General features: G+C 45.5%; 2 long non-coding RNA genes across 3 annotated transcripts in view; one reads left to right on the top strand and one right to left on the bottom strand.

Moving 5' to 3' along the window:
- LOC130293433 (uncharacterized) overlaps window positions 1–17,253 on the bottom strand; it is a 182,000-nt gene that overhangs the window by 117,413 nt on the left and 47,334 nt on the right. The gene's annotated exons all lie outside the window — the stretch shown is intronic.
- LOC130293437 (uncharacterized) lies at window positions 6,826–8,285 on the top strand. The gene is made up of 3 exons (XR_008848213.1): window positions 6,826–7,195; window positions 7,586–7,634; window positions 8,252–8,285. It is a non-coding gene; the product is annotated as an uncharacterized LOC130293437 (long non-coding RNA).

Raw genomic sequence — 17,253 nt, 5'->3', positions numbered from 1 at the left:
ATTAACATAATTTTTTTATAGTTCAGACATTTACACACACAGCAATACCACACACTTTAAAAAAAAATTTTTTTACACTTATTTACTTTTTGTTATAGTTCCTATAGGGTATGTGCAGACTGCAGAGCATTGCATGCTAGGGTCTGTAGAAGACCTTAAGGTGCAATGTTCTGCAGTTTGCACATACCCCCCCCATGTGTATAGCAGTGTGTGTGTGTGTATGTACATTCCTATACAGGTGGGGATATGTGCAGAGCATTGCATTCTTGTCTGTAGCACAGACTAGGGTGCAATGCTCAGCACATACCCCCATCAGTATAGGAATTTACACACACACTGCTATACACATGGGGGGGGGGTATGTGCAGACTGCAGAGCATTGCACCCTAAGGTCTGTAGAAGACACTAGGGTACAGTGCTCTGTCTGCAGTCTACTCTGCACTTACCCCCAATGTGTATAGCAGTGCAGAGTAGACTGCAGACACAGGGGCCCTGGGAGGATCGCCGACCGCCGGGGCCGCAGCATAGCACACAGTGAGTGTGTGCTGTTTATAGATTGCATTTTTACATACCATAGGGGCCTGGCAGCAGCAAAAAATGAAGGTGGAAGACGATGGAGGGTCATTTTTACTGAAACATCCTCCAGGGCAAGCAGGATGAGCAGGGGAAGGAATTGCGCTAGCACATATGAAATGGCGGCAAGTATATGGGCGGTGGGGGGAGGAGACAGTTAGGAGGAGCAGCAGTGAGTGATTGGTGAACGTACTAAGAGGGGGGGCTGCTACTGGGTCACTGAGGCTGCTGCATGATTTTGCTGGATTTGTGGGACCCACAGGCATAGTATCTGACCGCCCGCAGCAGCAGCCCGCCCGCAGCAGCCTCCTGACTGTGGTGAACCACCGGGGTGCGATGTGAGGTGTAGGGGCAGATGGTGTTGCCCAGGAGTAGATGGTGTTAACCCCTAAGTGTTTGTGACTCCAGGGCATGGTTTTCCTATGTAACCACCCGAAGGTAATCCCGTTACTCCTAGTTTAGGCAGGGGTAAATACCGTATATACTCGAGTATAGGCCGAGTTTTTCAGCACGATTTTTCGTGCTGAAAACACCCCCCTCGGCTTATACTCGAGTGAACTCCCCCACCCGCAGTGGTCTTCAACCTGCGGACCTCCAGAGGTTTCAAAACTACAACTCCCAGCAAGCCAGGGCAGCCATCGGCTGTCCGGGCTTGCTGGGAGTTGTAGTTTTGAAACCTCCGGAGGTCCGCAGGTTGAAGACCACTGCGGCCTTCAACATCATCCAGCCCCCTCTCACCCCCTTTAGTTCTGAGTACTCACCTCCGCTCGGCGCTGGTCCGGTCCTGCAGGGCTGTCCGGTAAGGAGGTGGTCCGGTGAGGAGGTGGTCCGGGCTGCTATCTTCACCGGGGAGGCCTCTTCTAAGCGCTTCGGGCCCGGCCTCAGAATAGTCACGTTGCCTTGACAACGACGCAGATACGTCGTTGTCAAGGCAACGGCTCTATTCCGGGCCGGAAGCGCGGAGAAGAGGCGCCCCCGGTGAAGATAGCAGCCCGGACCACCTCCTCACCGGACCACCTCCTCACCGGACAGCCCTGCAGGACCGGACCAGCGCCGAGCGGAGGTGAGTACTCAGAACTAAAGGGGGTGAGAGGGGGCTGGATGATGTTGAAGGCCGCAGTGGTCTTCAACCTGCGGACCTCCGGAGGTTTCAAAACTACAACTCCCAGCAAGCCCGGACAGCCGATGGCTGCCCGGGCTTGCTGGGAGTTGTAGTTTTGAAACCTCTGGAGGTCCGCATGTTGAAGGCCGCAGTGGTCTTCAACCTGCGGACCTCCGGAGGTTTCAAAACTACAACTCCCAGCAAGCCCGGACAGCCGATGGCTGCCCGGGCTTGCTGGGAGTTGTAGTTTTGAAACCTCTGGAGGTCCGCATGTTGAAGGCCGCAGTGGTCTTCAACCTGCGGACCTCCGGAGGTTTCAAAACTACAACTCCCAGCAAGCCCGGACAGCCGATGGCTGCCCGGGCTTGCTGGGAGTTGTAGTTTTGAAACCTCTGGAGGTCCGCAGGTTGAAGACCACTGAGGGCGAATGATGAGAAGAGGATGATGAAGGGGGGGGGGGGGTGTGGGGATGATGAAGGGGGGTGGGGATGATGAAGGGGGGGGTGTGGGATGATTACAAGGGGATGATGAAGGGGGGATGTGTGGGATGATAAGGGGATGTGTGGGATGATGACAAGGGGATGATGAAGGGGGGATGTGTGGGATGATGACAAGGGGATGATGAAGGGGGGATGTGTGGGATAAGGGGATGTGTGGGATGATGACAAGGGGATGATGAAGGGGGGATGTGTGGGATAAGGGGATGTGTGGGATGATGACAAGGGGATGATGAAGGGGGGATGTGTGGGATGATGACAAGGGGATGATGAAGGGGGGATGTGTGGGATGATAAGGGGATGTGTGGGATGATGACAAGGGGATGATGAAGGGGGGATGTGTGGGATGATGACAAGGGGATGATGAAGGGGGGATGTGTGGGATAAGGGGATGTGTGGGATGATGACAAGGGGATGATGAAGGGGGGATGTGTGGGATAAGGGGATGTGTGGGATGATGACAAGGGGATGATGAAGGGGGGATGTGTGGGATGATGACAAGGGGATGATGAAGGGGGGATGTGTGGGATGATAAGGGGATGTGTGGGATGATGACAAGGGGATGATGAAGGGGGGATGTGTGGGATGATAAGGGGATGTGTGGGATGATGACAAGGGGATGATGAAGGGGGGATGTGTGGGATGATGACAAGGGGATGATGAGGATGTTAATGACGGGTCTGGATGATGACAGGGGGGGATGAGGTATTTCCCACCCTAGGCTTATACTCGAGTCAATAACTTTTCCTGGGATTTTGGGTTGAAATTAGGGGTCTCGGCTTATACTCGGGTCGGCTTATACTCGAGTATATACGGTAATAGTCCAAGGCCAGGTTAAGGTTAACAGTAGCTTTACTGAAGTTGAACAGTATAACAGTCTTTACAGGGTAGTACGGGTCCCAGAGAGGTGACCAGTAGAACGAGGCACCTCACAGCTTGCTGGGACTTGCAGTGACTTGACAGACTCTAGTACAGCCACACTGACTATAATAGACTTGAGTCGACTGAAGATAGTGACAGCAGACAAAGATGACTTGACTTACTGACTTGTGGCTGGAATTTAGGCTTGAGGCCTCCAGATGTGCTGGACACTGGCTCTGAGACGTCTGGACTGGACTTGACCTCAGGATCTAAGAGAATGATTGTAGTACCTCGCCCGCTTATAAAGGAGGGCTGAGCAAGGAGCCCATAGGCTAGCTGCGGGTTATCTGGCCACCTGGTGCTCTCTGGGTAATAAAACTTATGACTTAAACATGTGACAATCCTTGTCATGTGACTGACAACCATGTGACCATATCAAAGGTCCTTTACCCTTAATATATAACTTATACACATTATGGGGGAACACTGCAGGTGAGCCCTGAGGACGTACAGAGACTCAACCAGACAGGACTGTAGGAGCATATCCCTTACTGGGACATCACATGACCACCCACGCCCGCAGGTTTTGGGTTGGGTCCCGCATGATTCCAATCCCAATGCAGGACTCTACAAGGAGAGTTCCTGGCAGTTTCCTGGCTGTATTGTGGTAAATGCTCAGTGGAAGCTAGTCTCTCAGACAAGAACGACAAAATCAAACCTATATGAGTAGGGTATCATTTTAACCCCTTAAGAACTTCCGTTTTTGCATTTAAATTTTTTCCTCATCACCTTCTAAAAATCATAAGGCTTTCAATTTTGCACCTAAAAATCCATATGATGGCTTATTTTTTGCACCACTAATTCTAATTAGCAGTGACATCAGTCATTTTACCAAAAAATCCACGGCGAAACGGAAAAAAAAAATCCTCGTGCGACAAAATTGAAGAAAATAATTCATTTTGTAACTTTTGGGGGCTTCCGTTTCTACGCAGTGCATTTTTTGGTCAAATTTACACCTTATCTATATTCTGTAGGTCCATACGGTTAAAATGATACCCTACTTATATAGGTTTGATTTTGTCGCACTTCTGAAAAAAATCATAACTACATGCAGGAAAATGCATACGTTTAAAATTGTCATCTTATGACCCCTGTAACTTTTTTATTTTTCTGCGTACGGGCCGGTATGAGGGCTCATTTTTTGCGCCGTGTTCTGAAATTTTTATGGGTACCATTTTTGTGTTTATCGGACTTTTTGATCTCTTTTTATAAAAATTTTTATTATATAAAAAGTGACCAAAAATACGCTATTTTGGACTTTGGAATTTTTTTGCGCGTACGCCATTGACTGTGCGGTTTAATTAATGATATCATTTTATAGTTCGGACATTTACGCATGCGGCGATACCACATATGTAAATTTTTATTTTCACCGTTTTTTTTTTAATGGGAAAAGGGGGGTGATTCAAACTTTTATTAGGGAAGGGGTTAAATGACCTTTGTTAACTTTTTTTTAAACTTTTTATTTTTTGCAGTGCTATAGCTCCCATAGGGACCTATAACACTGCACACACTGATCTTCTATGCTGATCCCTGCAAAGCCATAGCTTTGCACGGATCAGTCAGATAGGAGCTTGATTGCTCAAGCCTGTAGCTCAGGCTTGGAGCAATCAATCGACGAACGGACGCCGCAGAGTCAGCTAAGGAGATTTCCGCCTGCGTCCCAGCTGATCGGAACATCGCGATTTTATCGCGATGTCCCGATCAGCCCGACTGAGCTGCCGGGAAGCGTTTACTTTCGTTTTCAGACGCGGCGGTCAACTTTGATCGCTGCGTCTGAAGGGTTAACAGCGCGCGGCACAACGATCGGTGCCGCACACTGTTAGCCCAGGGTCCTGGCTATCGTTAGCAGCCGGGACCAACCCGGTGTGATGCGTTTTTCAGATCGGGCTAAGGGCGTACAGGTACGCCCTAAGTCCTTAATAGGTTAATCGTATGGACCCACAGAATAAAGATAAGGTGTCATTTTTACCAAAAAGTGCACTGCGTAGAAACGGAAGCCCCCAAAAGTTGCAAAATGTGTTTGTTTGTTTTTTCATTTTGTTTTTGTTTTTTGTTTTCAAATTTACCCCACAAATATATATATATATATTTTTTTTTTCACCGTAGATTTTGTGGTAAAATCAGTGATGTCATTACAAAGTACAATCTGTGGTGCAAACAACAAGCCCTCATATGGGTGTGTAGGTGGAAAATTTAAAACATACTGGGAGAGATTCAGCAAAACCTGTCCAGAGGAAAAGTTGCTGGGTTGCCCATAGCAACCAATCAGATTGCTTCCTTCATTTTTAAGAGGCCTTTTTAAAAATGAAAGAAGCGATCTGATTGGTTGCTATGGGCAACTCAGCAACTTTTCCTCTGGACAGGTTTTGATAAATCTCCCCCTATGATTTTTTTGAAAGGGAGGAGGAAAAAAAAAAAAATGCAAAAAAAAAAAAAAAAACCCTCATATGGCCCTTTGAATAGAAAAGTTAAACAGTTATGTCGCTTAAAAGGAGAGGAGCAAAAACGAACATGCAAGAATGAAAAGTGACTATGTCCTCAAGGCCAAAAATTGTCCAGGTCATAAGAAGGTTAAAAAAATGAACTGGAGACTAGAGAATTAGTTTTTAATCATTATGGATAAAGTTGCAGGGTTTCAGGTGAAATAGCTCTAGTAATAGTATAAACTACAGTTTCACAGTTCAGCACTTATCTGGATTGTGTAAGGGCTGGTTTACATTACGTTTTCTCCCATACGGGAGCGCATACGGCAGGGGGGAGCTAAAATCTCGCGCTCCCGTATGCCTTTCTATGCGCTCCCATATGTAATTCATTTCAATGAGCCGGCCGGAGTGAAACGTTCGGTCCGGTCGGCTCATTTTTGCACCGTATGCGCTTTTACAACCGGACCTAAACCGTGGTTGACCACAGTTTTAGGTCCTGGGAAAAAGCGCATACGGCGCAAAAATCAGCCAACCGGACCGAACGTTTCACTCCGGCCGGCTCATTGAAATGAATTACATACGGGAGCGCATAGAAAGGCATGCGGGATCGCGAGGTTTTAGCTCCCCCCTGCCGTATGCGCTCCCGTATGGGAGAAAACGTGATGTGAACCAGCCCTTACACTGCTGAGAAATACAGTAACCTGACTGATAAATAGATGATGTTATGTGACCTTCAAGGGTCAATTTTTGTTTTTATTTTATTATTTATTTTTTGACAGATGAGAGTAAAAGCAGAAGAAGAAGCTGAGATCTGGATGCAATACATAATTTACACCAAGCTCTAAATAGTAATATAGGGGGGAGATTTGACCAGTTGTTCATAGCAACCAAGATTGCTTCTTTCATTTTTCAGAGACCTTGTTGAAAATGAAAAAAACAATCTGATTGGTTGCTATGGGCAACTGGTCTACTTTTTCCCCTACAAAAGTTTTGATAAATATCTCCCATAATCCAGTGGACAATGCTACGCAGCACATACAGCTGGAAAAATAATAAGTGTTCAGGGGCCCCTAATATACACTGGAATGAAGGGCCCCATCTACTATCTACACACACATAAACAACATTCATAATTTCAACTAGAAGCATAGCACACCCTGTAATGTGATGTAGAACTTGTGAGGCTACACACATGTGATGTCATAATATAGAATCATTGTAAAAGGGCCCGTGCTGCCTGACAACAGTGAGGGTCTCTCATATGAGTATAAGTACAGGTAGAAGTGTATGGAGACTAGTAGGAGTGATGGCGGAGGAGAGAAAAAAGGTGGGAAGGAGATAGTGAAACATTAGGACCATCCACAGTTCACCTCCAACTCAGACGGGGACTGCATTATGATGGATGTCACTCCAGCAGTTCACGTATGATGCCAATTGTGACTATGTGATGAGGGATGTCGCTCTTATCCTGAAAAAGGCCACATCTGTTTATGGACCATCATAAGTGTAAAGCCTGGTAAGGCTGGATTTGTGGGAAGGGGCATGGATTTAAAGGGCAGCGTTACCTCTGGGCTGGGCGTTCGTCGGCAGCATGCTAGGTTGCCAGGTTACCAGTTTTCTAGGTTACGACACTACGCAGGACTTCCGTAGTGTCTAGAGAAGAACACGGCATGCGGGTAAGTGCCGTTCACCAGCTTCGGGTTTTATACGCTATACTTGCATCGGGCTGAGCGGGATTACTACGTGCAGCCAGTACCCGGGCCTTTTAGCGGTGGCGCAACATTTTTTTGTCCGGTGAGGTGAGATGAGGTGATATGCATTACTGGTACCAGGTATCGGGGGAAGGGGGCTATGGACTCATTATAACAGACGCATATTCCGCCTCCGGACACTGGGACCGGATGCTGTTCCGGGTAACTTTATTCACATGCACTCAGCACTGCACTTTATGCTAATGGTGAATGTTATGGGCTCCATTTTGAGCTATGGTTGGAAGGGATATGTGTGGAAGAATATGCTAGATTATGTATAGGCTGACATTTTATTATTTCTGCTATGCTCAATAGCACTTACAGGTGTTGGCAATCTTGTGCAGTGAAAGTACCCGGTGTCAAGGTGGGTATGTTTGTTATATACTTAGAGGAGGGAGGGGGGCAGGGCCAGGCACTTGTCATTAGTCACGGCTAATGCTCACACAATTCTGGAGGAGTTACTGTCACAGTGTTGTTAGACTATAGATGGGTAAGGCGGGCTGGGTGGGGGGGGGGGGGGGACATATATTGCTATTGACACGTCTTCAGAGCAGTGCAGCACATAGGCATAGGTACTAGCCCTGTTAACCTGACAAGTTTTTCAGGAGGGAGCCTATGCGCGATTGTTGTTACTGACTCGCCTTCAGACCAATCGTGGGGACTATACATAGGCAATGGTTTACCGTGTTACTGACTCGCTTTCAGTAGGGACTAATGTGGGTGGTTGTTACTGACACTTCTTCAGAACAACTTCGTACCTCGTCATTACATCCGGCATACAGTTTCAGGGTTTCTTTATCACGGTGTTATTCACAAAGCTCTACGTCTGTCAGACACCGGCTCATAAGGGTACGAATGGTGCAGGTCCATCTCACATGGTTGGTTGTTATTCTGGTAGTCACTGGTCACCATGATAGGCCCCGATATTGACTGTGTCTCTTTGTCATTGCGTAGTGTTTTACATTGTGTTCTTATTTCTAGGCAGAAGCTAGACGATTGCTGATCTTTGCATCAGGTTAGTAGGTTTTTAGTAGCTAGGTCAGTTATCGGTCATTGTTCTGTTACTTTTTCCCCGGCACCCTTTTACGGCCCGCACAGGTGTGTCCCTCAGCTATGTCCAACATTTCCGACATTGAGGAAACGTTGTCCATTCCGGAAACTCCCCTCAGGAGCTCAGAACGTGGGGCAGCTGCTTCATACCGGTCATGGACCATTCCTAGGCTGATGGAGGAGCTCCGAAAAGAAGGCATTCCTTTCCCTGCATCAGCCAGGAAGGCGGAACTGTATAATTTGTTAATGTCAGGGCCGAAGGCCAGTGGTAGTCAAGAGGTGGTGTCAGGACAGACCATGGCTACATCCCTGGCACAGCTTCATAGTATGATGAATACAATGATGTCTTCATAGTCTAGCCTGCAAGCAAGAGTCAAGGCGGTAGAGAAGGGTAATACAAGGCAGTCACCCGAACCACCATCCCCAGTCTTGCCGGTGCTGCCATCCACTTCTCAGGCATCTGCAGGCACAGGTAGAGTCATGGGGATGCCAAAAATCATGCCATTGCACTTCATTCCAGCATCCATCCATAAAGATATCCTTGACGGGAAAGATGTCAACCTGGCATTCTTGCTTATCAGCACCCAAGACATTACCAAGACTAAGACGGTGGCGTGCGGCGAGCTATCGGTTGTCTTCAAAATCAAGGATGTCAGGTTGAACCGCAAGCTGACTATTGTTGAGTTTGTGATGGTATTTAGCTTATACTAGCTGAGTACCCGGTGTTGTGTGGTTTTTCCTTCCTAATCCTTGTTGGGGAGGAAAATAAACAAAGGAGGAAGCTTTTGACTTCATATCCCGTCCTCATATATTGTTGTCATATCCCAACCCCATATCCCGTCCTTCTATCCCGACCGCCTATCCTAACCTCCTATCCCGTCCTCATACCCCGTCCTCATATCCCGTCCTCATATCCCGACCCCCTATCCTGACCTCCTATCCCTTCCGCCTATCTCGACCTCCTATCCTGACCCGTAATATGTGGACCAGGTATTGAAATATCTCTAGCCGTGCTGAAGTTATGTGGGAACATACATTTCCCATTGATTTGCATGGGACTTTAACCCTTTAATGACCATGGACATAAATGTACATCCTGGCTTGTCGATACTTCGCGCACCAGGACGTACATTTACGTCCTGCGTATGACCGCGAGCATCGGAGCGGAGCTTGTATCATACAAGGCAGGTTCCGGCTGCTATCAGCAGTCGGGGACCCGCCGGTAATGACCGACATCCGCACTAACACGGATGTCCGCCATTAACCCCTCAGATGCCGTGATCAGTACAGATCACGGCATCTGCGGCAATGCGCACGTTGAAAAAGATGATTGGATCGCCGTGGCAGCGCTGTAAGGGTGGACGGAGGTCCCCTCACCTGCCTCCATCCGTCTCCTGGAGTCTCCTGCTCTGGTCTGAGATCAAGCAGACCAGAGCAGGAGATAGCCAATAATACTGATCAGTGCTATGTCCTATGCATAGCACTGAACAGTATTAGCAATCAAATTATTGCTATAGATAGTCCCCTATGGGGACATAAAAAGTGTATAAAAAAAAGTTGAAAAATGAAAAAAAAAAAAAGTTTAAAAAAGTGAAAAATTCCCTCCCCCAATAAAATTGAAAATTGTCAGTTTTTTCCCCATTTTACCCCAAAAAGCGTAAATGTTTTTTTTTTTTTTATAAACATATTTGGTATTGCCGTGTGCGTAAATGTCCATTCAAAATATAATGTTAATGATCCCGTACGGTGAACGGCGTAAACGTTAAATGAAAAAAAAAAAAAAGGCCATTAAAAAAAAAATGTATAAAAAATGTTAAAAAAAGTTTTATATATGCAAATGTGGTATCAATAAAAATGACAGATGACGGTGCAAAAAATGAGCCCTCATATCGCCCTATATACGGAAAAATGAAAAAGTTATAGGTGGTCAAAATAGGGAAATTTTTGATTACTGATTTTGTAAAAAGTTTTAGATATTTTTTTAAGCGGTAAAAAAATATAAAAGTATCTAGCCATGGGTATCATTTTCATTGTATTGGCCCACAGAATAAAGAACCGTGTACAGTGTGAAATTAAACCCTCCAAAATGTGCAAAATTGGGGTTTTCATTTAAATTTCCTGTTCGCCGTACATTTTATGGTAAAATGAGAGGTTTCATTACAAAGTACAATTGGTCATGCAAAAAACAAGCCCTTATATGGGTCTGTAGATGGAAATATAAAAGAGTTATGGATTTTAGAAGGCGAGAAGGAAAAAACAAAAACGCAAAAATAAAATTGGCCAGGTACTTAAAGGTGAAAACGGGCTTGGTCCTTAAGGGGTTAAACAAAAACACCAACCCTCACAAATGGGGGTAGTTAAGGGTTACATTAACTATCCTATATTTTAAGTGGACATAGAAGTAACATGTGACCAAGTATTATCGAAATATCTCCAGCCGTTTGGAAGTTATGCAGTAACATATATTTACCATAGACTTGTATGGGACTTTAAAAATAAAAAAAAAACCCGCCCCTGGCAAATGGGGGTGGGTAAGGATTAAATTACCTATCCTATGTTTTTTGTTGACATATAAGTAACATGTGTGCCAAGTTTCATGTTAATATCTTTAGCCGTTTGGACGTGATGCTGGAGCATACATACATACACACATACATTGAGTTTTATATATATATAGATAGGGATGTCATATGTTTGGTGAAACCGGACAGGTGGGGAGAACTTATATTGCATATAAGTATATATATTGCATATAAGTATGGAGGATTGTATTTCTACGACTACCATAGGTTGTTCCCAGCGAAGGCCGCGGCGGCTTTCAGTCAGTTCTCCTATGAGACTGATTGGAGCGTCGTAGATACGGAACTCTTTTATAAACATTTTGCGATCCTACAGGTTCCAACTTGTGCAATTTGCCAGTCCATATCACATACTGCACCTTGGTGCTCCAATGCCAGTCACGAAGCAAAGCCAAGTACCAGCAAAGGTGTCACTCCATCACCTGTCCTCGGTCAGAAAGTCACGCCTACAGTGGATAAGTTGGGGCGCCCAGTGAAATATCTAGGAAAAAGCCAAATTCATAATAATTACAACCTATCTAACTGTAATTACAGCGACTGTAGGCTGTTACATGTCTGCTTTCCGTGTTTCAGGGCCCATCCAAGTTCCATCTGTTCGCAAAAGTTGCAGCAGGCGTGACTAGAAGGGGTACAAGTGGAAGCAATGGCTCAAATTTTAACTGAGCATCCGGACCCGGATTGGGTGCAGTGGCTGTTGAATGGATTTAGGCTGGGATTCCATACCGGTCTGATTGCACTGCCACAGGCTATTTTTGAGTGTGACAATCTGGTGTCAGCAAGTAGGGAGCCACAGGTGGTGTCATAGTTGTTGTCCATTGAGGTGGACAAAGGGTACATGATTGGTCTGTTTCTCGCCTCCTCTTTTGAGATTTGGAGAGTCAGCCCAATTGGTGTGGTTACTTCAAATTTTTTTTATAAAAAACGCTTAATTTATGACTTTTCTGCCCCATATTCCTCAGTAGTTCCCAGCATAAACTCCCTTATCCCTTTGGAAGAATTTTCCATGAAATACTCTTCCATTGATCAGGCAATACAGGTGGTTCTTCAGTTGGGATCAGGCACCTGGTTGTCAAAAGCTGACATTCTTCAAGTTGTTACCTATGGGTCAAGAATGGAAATGGTATGGGGTGAAATGGCAGGAGAGATACTATTTCACCAAGAAACTCAACTTCGGTTCTAAGAGTAGCCCCTGGTTATTTCACCAGTTAGCGCAAGCTCTGCACTGGGCACTGGTTAACGTGGCAGGTTGCAAACAAGTGATTCATTACCTGGACGATTTTTTACTACTAGAAGCCCCTTTGGCTCCTCCTGGTAGTCTTGCTGCTTTATGGTCCCTGTTCAGCTTTGTGGGTGTACCACTGTCACCAAAAAAGACAGAAGGTCCCATGGTAAGACTCACGTTTCTTGGCATAGTATTGGACATGGTCAATATGCAGGCAAGTTTGCCAGCAGAAAAATTACCCTGAATCAAGGAGACAGTACAAAAATTCATGAGGACACAGGTCACAACCAAAGCTAAACTACAAAGCTTATTAGGTATGCTGGCATTTGCAATGCGCATTATACCACAAGGCAGGTCCTTTGTCTCCAGGTTGTTGTCATTACTGCCGGACGCACCCAACCCTAACAGTCAGGTTTGTCTTGGTCCTGAAGCCCTCGCTGACTTACACATGTGGCAGCAGCACAACAGTCAGTGGAATGGAATTTCAATGTTCCTACCAGAAGTGGATGACAAGTCCCCCAAAGTGTACACAGATGCTGCAGCTACACAAGACTGGTCAGTGACCCACAGATGTTCTGGTAATTCCATGTTTCAGACACTTCGGCTTTGTTCGAGGTGTATCCAATTGTCGCAGCGGCCCAGGTTTGGGGGGCTACATGGTCTAATTCCACAGTGGTTTGTTTGTGATAACATGGCGACAGTTGATTTAGTCAACAAGGGCAGGTCCAAGTCCCCTCAGGTAATGCGGTTTGTCTGTCAACACATCTCTGGTCATTGTAACATAGCGGCTGACGCGTTATCCAGAGCTAATCTTGGTGTCTTTTTCCATGTCACACCAGATGCGGATCCAATAGGCACCCCGGTTCCTCGATATCAGAAGTTGATGCTGGATTAAGACGTTACTCTGAGATAGTGGGATCATTAGGGGCGGATTCATTAGCCCCAAGCACTAGGAGGGCATATTCAGCCGATATGAAATTATTTCAATCTTTCCTGTCTCGGCACATTTTTTCCCTGACTTTCAATATCACCACTATCCTACAATTTATTGTTTTTTGCCACTCTGACCTCAAGCTTTCACATAACACGGTTAAACTTCATCTCTCTGGTATTCAGCATCATCATTCTATCTATTTTTCCAGTAGTTCCTCTGGCAGCACACGTGATGAAAGCGGCCCTAAAAGGTATGAGTATCAACAGAGCCCTGCCAGTGTTGGCACAGTTACCTATCACAGGGGAAATGTTCAGAGCAATGTCGACACTCCCAGACTCTTCACCTTTCAGTGCACATCGTAGCTAGGTGATCAAAGTTGGCATTTACCTAGCTTTCTACGGCTTTCTGAGGCCAGCAGAATTCTCATGTGCATCGAACAAATTGCCATTTCTTACTTAATCACAACTACGGGTCATCAAAGGGTGTGTAGAGCTTACCATCACAGTAACTAAAAGATGTAGGCAAGGTATGGTGGTTCACTACTATCCGTCAGGTAACGCATGGTGTCCGATTAGGGTACTGACTTAGTGGACGCAGGTATTAAGTGGGCAATCGGAACACAGCCCTCTGCTCCCGTTCAATTCAGTCCTGCTGACTACCTCGCTGTTTGTTAGTCATATTCACATGTTAATTAGGATATTAGGTTTCAATCCGCTCAGGGCATTAATTTCGAATAGGAGCGGCCTCAGCAGCCTCAAAGCACAAAGTAACGTTCTCAATTTTACATTGTTTTCGAAACCTGCCAATTGTAGTTCCCAATTTGTAAGTTTATGATCTTCAGAAGCTACTATCACAATTCATATGGGCTGGAAGGCGTCCTAGAGTAAGTGCACAACTCCTTTATCACCCAGTTAGGGAAGGAGGAATGGGGTTTTCCTGTCTACGAACCTATTATCATGCAGTCTTATTAGAGCAGCTTAAAAGATGGTGGTGGCAAAAAGACTCTCCCCACTGGGTGGGCATAGAATCTGATCTATTAAGAGTAGGATCAACCCTACTCCTTCCCCTTCTGTTTAATGCCTTACCATCACCGCAGCTACTAAAATTTGGAGTAAATACGAATACATGAAGGTCTTGTGTCCCTGGGTAATGGATATTCCACTTATAGCGATAAGTAGCTATCTAAAGGACTTGGACCTTAGATCTTGGACTAAAGCAGGTATACACACCGTTTCTCAACTTTTTGACTTTTCTGGTCTTTTCTCTTTCTCACAAGGAGTTTTATAAATATTTAAGAATACATCATTTTCTTAGCTGCTTAGCCTGGCCCCAGGTAACAAGTAGAACAAGATACTAAAAGTTCTTCCTAAAAAATAGGGCACTTACTGAGGGAATCTCTGTGACCTATACAGAGTTTTACAGATTAATAAACCTCAACGCTTTACATTTCAGCAGAGATGGGAGGAAGATCTGGGACAAAAATGTACAGTTGAGCAATGGGGATTCATATTTGATATACATAGGAAAACATCTAGATGTGCTAATCATTTTGAATCTCACGGAAATTGTTATACAGGTGGTATTATACTCCTGCTCGTCTCGCTAAATTTTATTCTTCGTTTCTAACTACTGCTGGAGATGTGGTAAAGATGTAGGTACATTGATGCACATTTGGTGGACATGTGATCATATTCGTCCTTTTTGGTTGAACATTAAGCACCTTCTTGACCAGCTCCTTTCTACTCCCATTAGATGGGGCCCTGAAGTAGCCTTATTATTTCCGACCCTGGAAAATATACCTACAGACCATATGGTTATTATCTATCATGTTCTCACTGTGGCAAGAATTTTCATTGTCCAGTGTTGGAAATCGGTAGACATTCTGGAGATTGCAGTTATTAAAGCTACTGTCCATCGTAATCTTACATTGGAGGGACTCATAGCTAGAAAAGTGGGGACGCGGGGGACAGGAGTTGATAGAAGGAGTAAGTGGGCTGAACTTATAGAACAGATTTGATCTGTACTAGATCTGCATATACCCGTATTTATAGGGGTATGTCATGCACCGGCCTATAACACGCACCCAAAATTTTACCAAGGATATTTGGGTGAAAAGAGTTTTTTACCCAAATATCCTTGGTAAAATGAGGGTGCGTGTGTGTGCATGTGTTTACCCCGGTACACTGTTTCTGACCCCACAGAAGCACCCAGGAAAGGCAGGGGGAGAGAGGCCGTCGCTGCCCGCTTCTCTCCCCCGCCTTTCCTGGGGTCTAGAGCCCTACTTCCGCTGCTACTCTCCACCTGGCTATCGGCGTGGCTGCCCCATTGCCTCCTCCATCCCCGGTTTTATGATTATCTTTTGCCGGGGTCGGGTCCGCGCTGCTTCTGGCTCGGATGTGGCGTCTATGCGTCGTTGCTATGCACTGCGCTGCGCATTGACGAGTGACGTCGCGTCACTTGTCATTGCGCCTTTCCTGGGGGCTTCTGCGAGGTCAGAAAAACCGGGGGGATGGGGGAGGTAATGGGACAGTGGCGCCGGCAGTCTCTGGACCCCAGGATAGGCAGGGGCAGAGAACTGGGCAGCAACGGCAGATCTCTGGACTTGCAAAAGCCGCTGCAGTTCATTGATTTAAAGCGCCCGCTTTAAATCATTGAACTGCAGCGGCTTATCGGCGTATAACACACAGATAGACTTTAGGCTAAAAAATGTTGCCTAAAAAATGCGTGTTATACGCCGATAAATACGGTATATTGAATATCTTCATAGTGAACCCCTTTTTTTTTTTCTAACAATTTTCTTTCTTTTTCTGCTTTCTCTCCATGCCCCCCCCCCTTTTTTTTTCTGGTTTTCTCTCTTTCTATTACATATGCTTCTCACTAATTTGTACATTATGATTGTTTATTTGTTCCTTGTAGTAGGAGTTGTAATTTTATGTTTTCTTGTTTAAAAACTAAATAAAAAGTAAAAAAAAAAAAAAAAAGTACCGTTCTCAAGAAATTCGGCAGTTGAAACTCTGCGGCTTATGCAGCGTATATCCCAAACCCATTTGGAAATGGCAGATGTCTTTAAATGTCTTGGTGATGTAATGTACAATAAAAGAGAATATTGATTTACTCTAACCTAGCAGTACAATTTTTGCCCACTATAGGTGTGCCCTCAGTCACGGTTATGGGTACAGTTCAACCGCTGTTAGGTATATGTGTAGGGCGCAGTCAACTAAACTCATGCAGTAGGTATTGGTTCTCTTGTATTGGTTAAGGAATGTCTTGCAAGTTTGGTATTTCGTGTCAGAAGGAACAGCGAGTTGAAGCATTTGGATTCTAGGGACGGTAAGTACGTCTTTTCTTTATTGCCATGACCACAAGTGTAAAGCCTGGTAAGGCTGGATTTGTGGGAGGGGCATGGAGTATTTAAGGGGCAGTGTTACCTCTGGGCCTGGCGTTCGTCAGCAGCGTAGCCCTCCCTCACTTCCCTCTTTCTTTTCTTCTCAGGCTGTCCTTGTCATAGGGTATGCCCACTATAGGCATGCCCTCGGTCGCGGTTATGGGCACATGGGCCCGCTTCATTAGCTTTTTTATCCTATCCTCATAAAAGGTATAGTGATTTTCTATTTCCTTTTTTATTTTTGTCATTGTAATGTCCCAGTACAGGACATGGTCCTGCACTACCCTTAGGCCCTATCACGTTGAGACCCTCAGTGACCTGGGGGCTCCCCTAAAAGGTCTCCCCCTGTTTACAGAATGTTGTGAATATTGATTTAATGCCCAGACAGTATTCTAATGTATAGGTAGTACAGGGGACCTGTGGGAGGTCTCAAGGACCTGTGTAAGTCTGTCACATGTTATTTTATGCAGTCACATGATTTGTTGTCACATGTTATCCCAGAGAGCACCAGCTTAACCTATGACCCGCAGCTTGACCAATGGGCTTTAGTCCAGCCCCCACTATATAAAAGGAGCGGCCATTATAATTCACTCTCTTGTACCATCAGTCTTTACTGAGGGAGCAACCACCAGAGATCTCAGTGCAAGTGATCAGCATCTGGAAGATCCCAAAAGCTACAGTCATTCCAGTAAGTCTCAAGTCTATGTCTGCTGTCACTGAAACTAGTCAAGTCCTGCATATAGTCAAGTCAAGTCCAATCTCAAGTCAAGTTAATTACAAGTATATTGGTCCAGCAAGCTGTGAGGTCCTTCT

The sequence above is a fragment of the Hyla sarda genome, chromosome 10 (assembly GCF_029499605.1).
Source record: "Hyla sarda isolate aHylSar1 chromosome 10, aHylSar1.hap1, whole genome shotgun sequence".
Taxonomy (NCBI): domain Eukaryota; kingdom Metazoa; phylum Chordata; class Amphibia; order Anura; family Hylidae; genus Hyla; species Hyla sarda.
The sequence above is the reverse complement of the archived record's forward strand: the minus strand, read 5'-3'. Positions and strand labels throughout refer to the sequence as shown.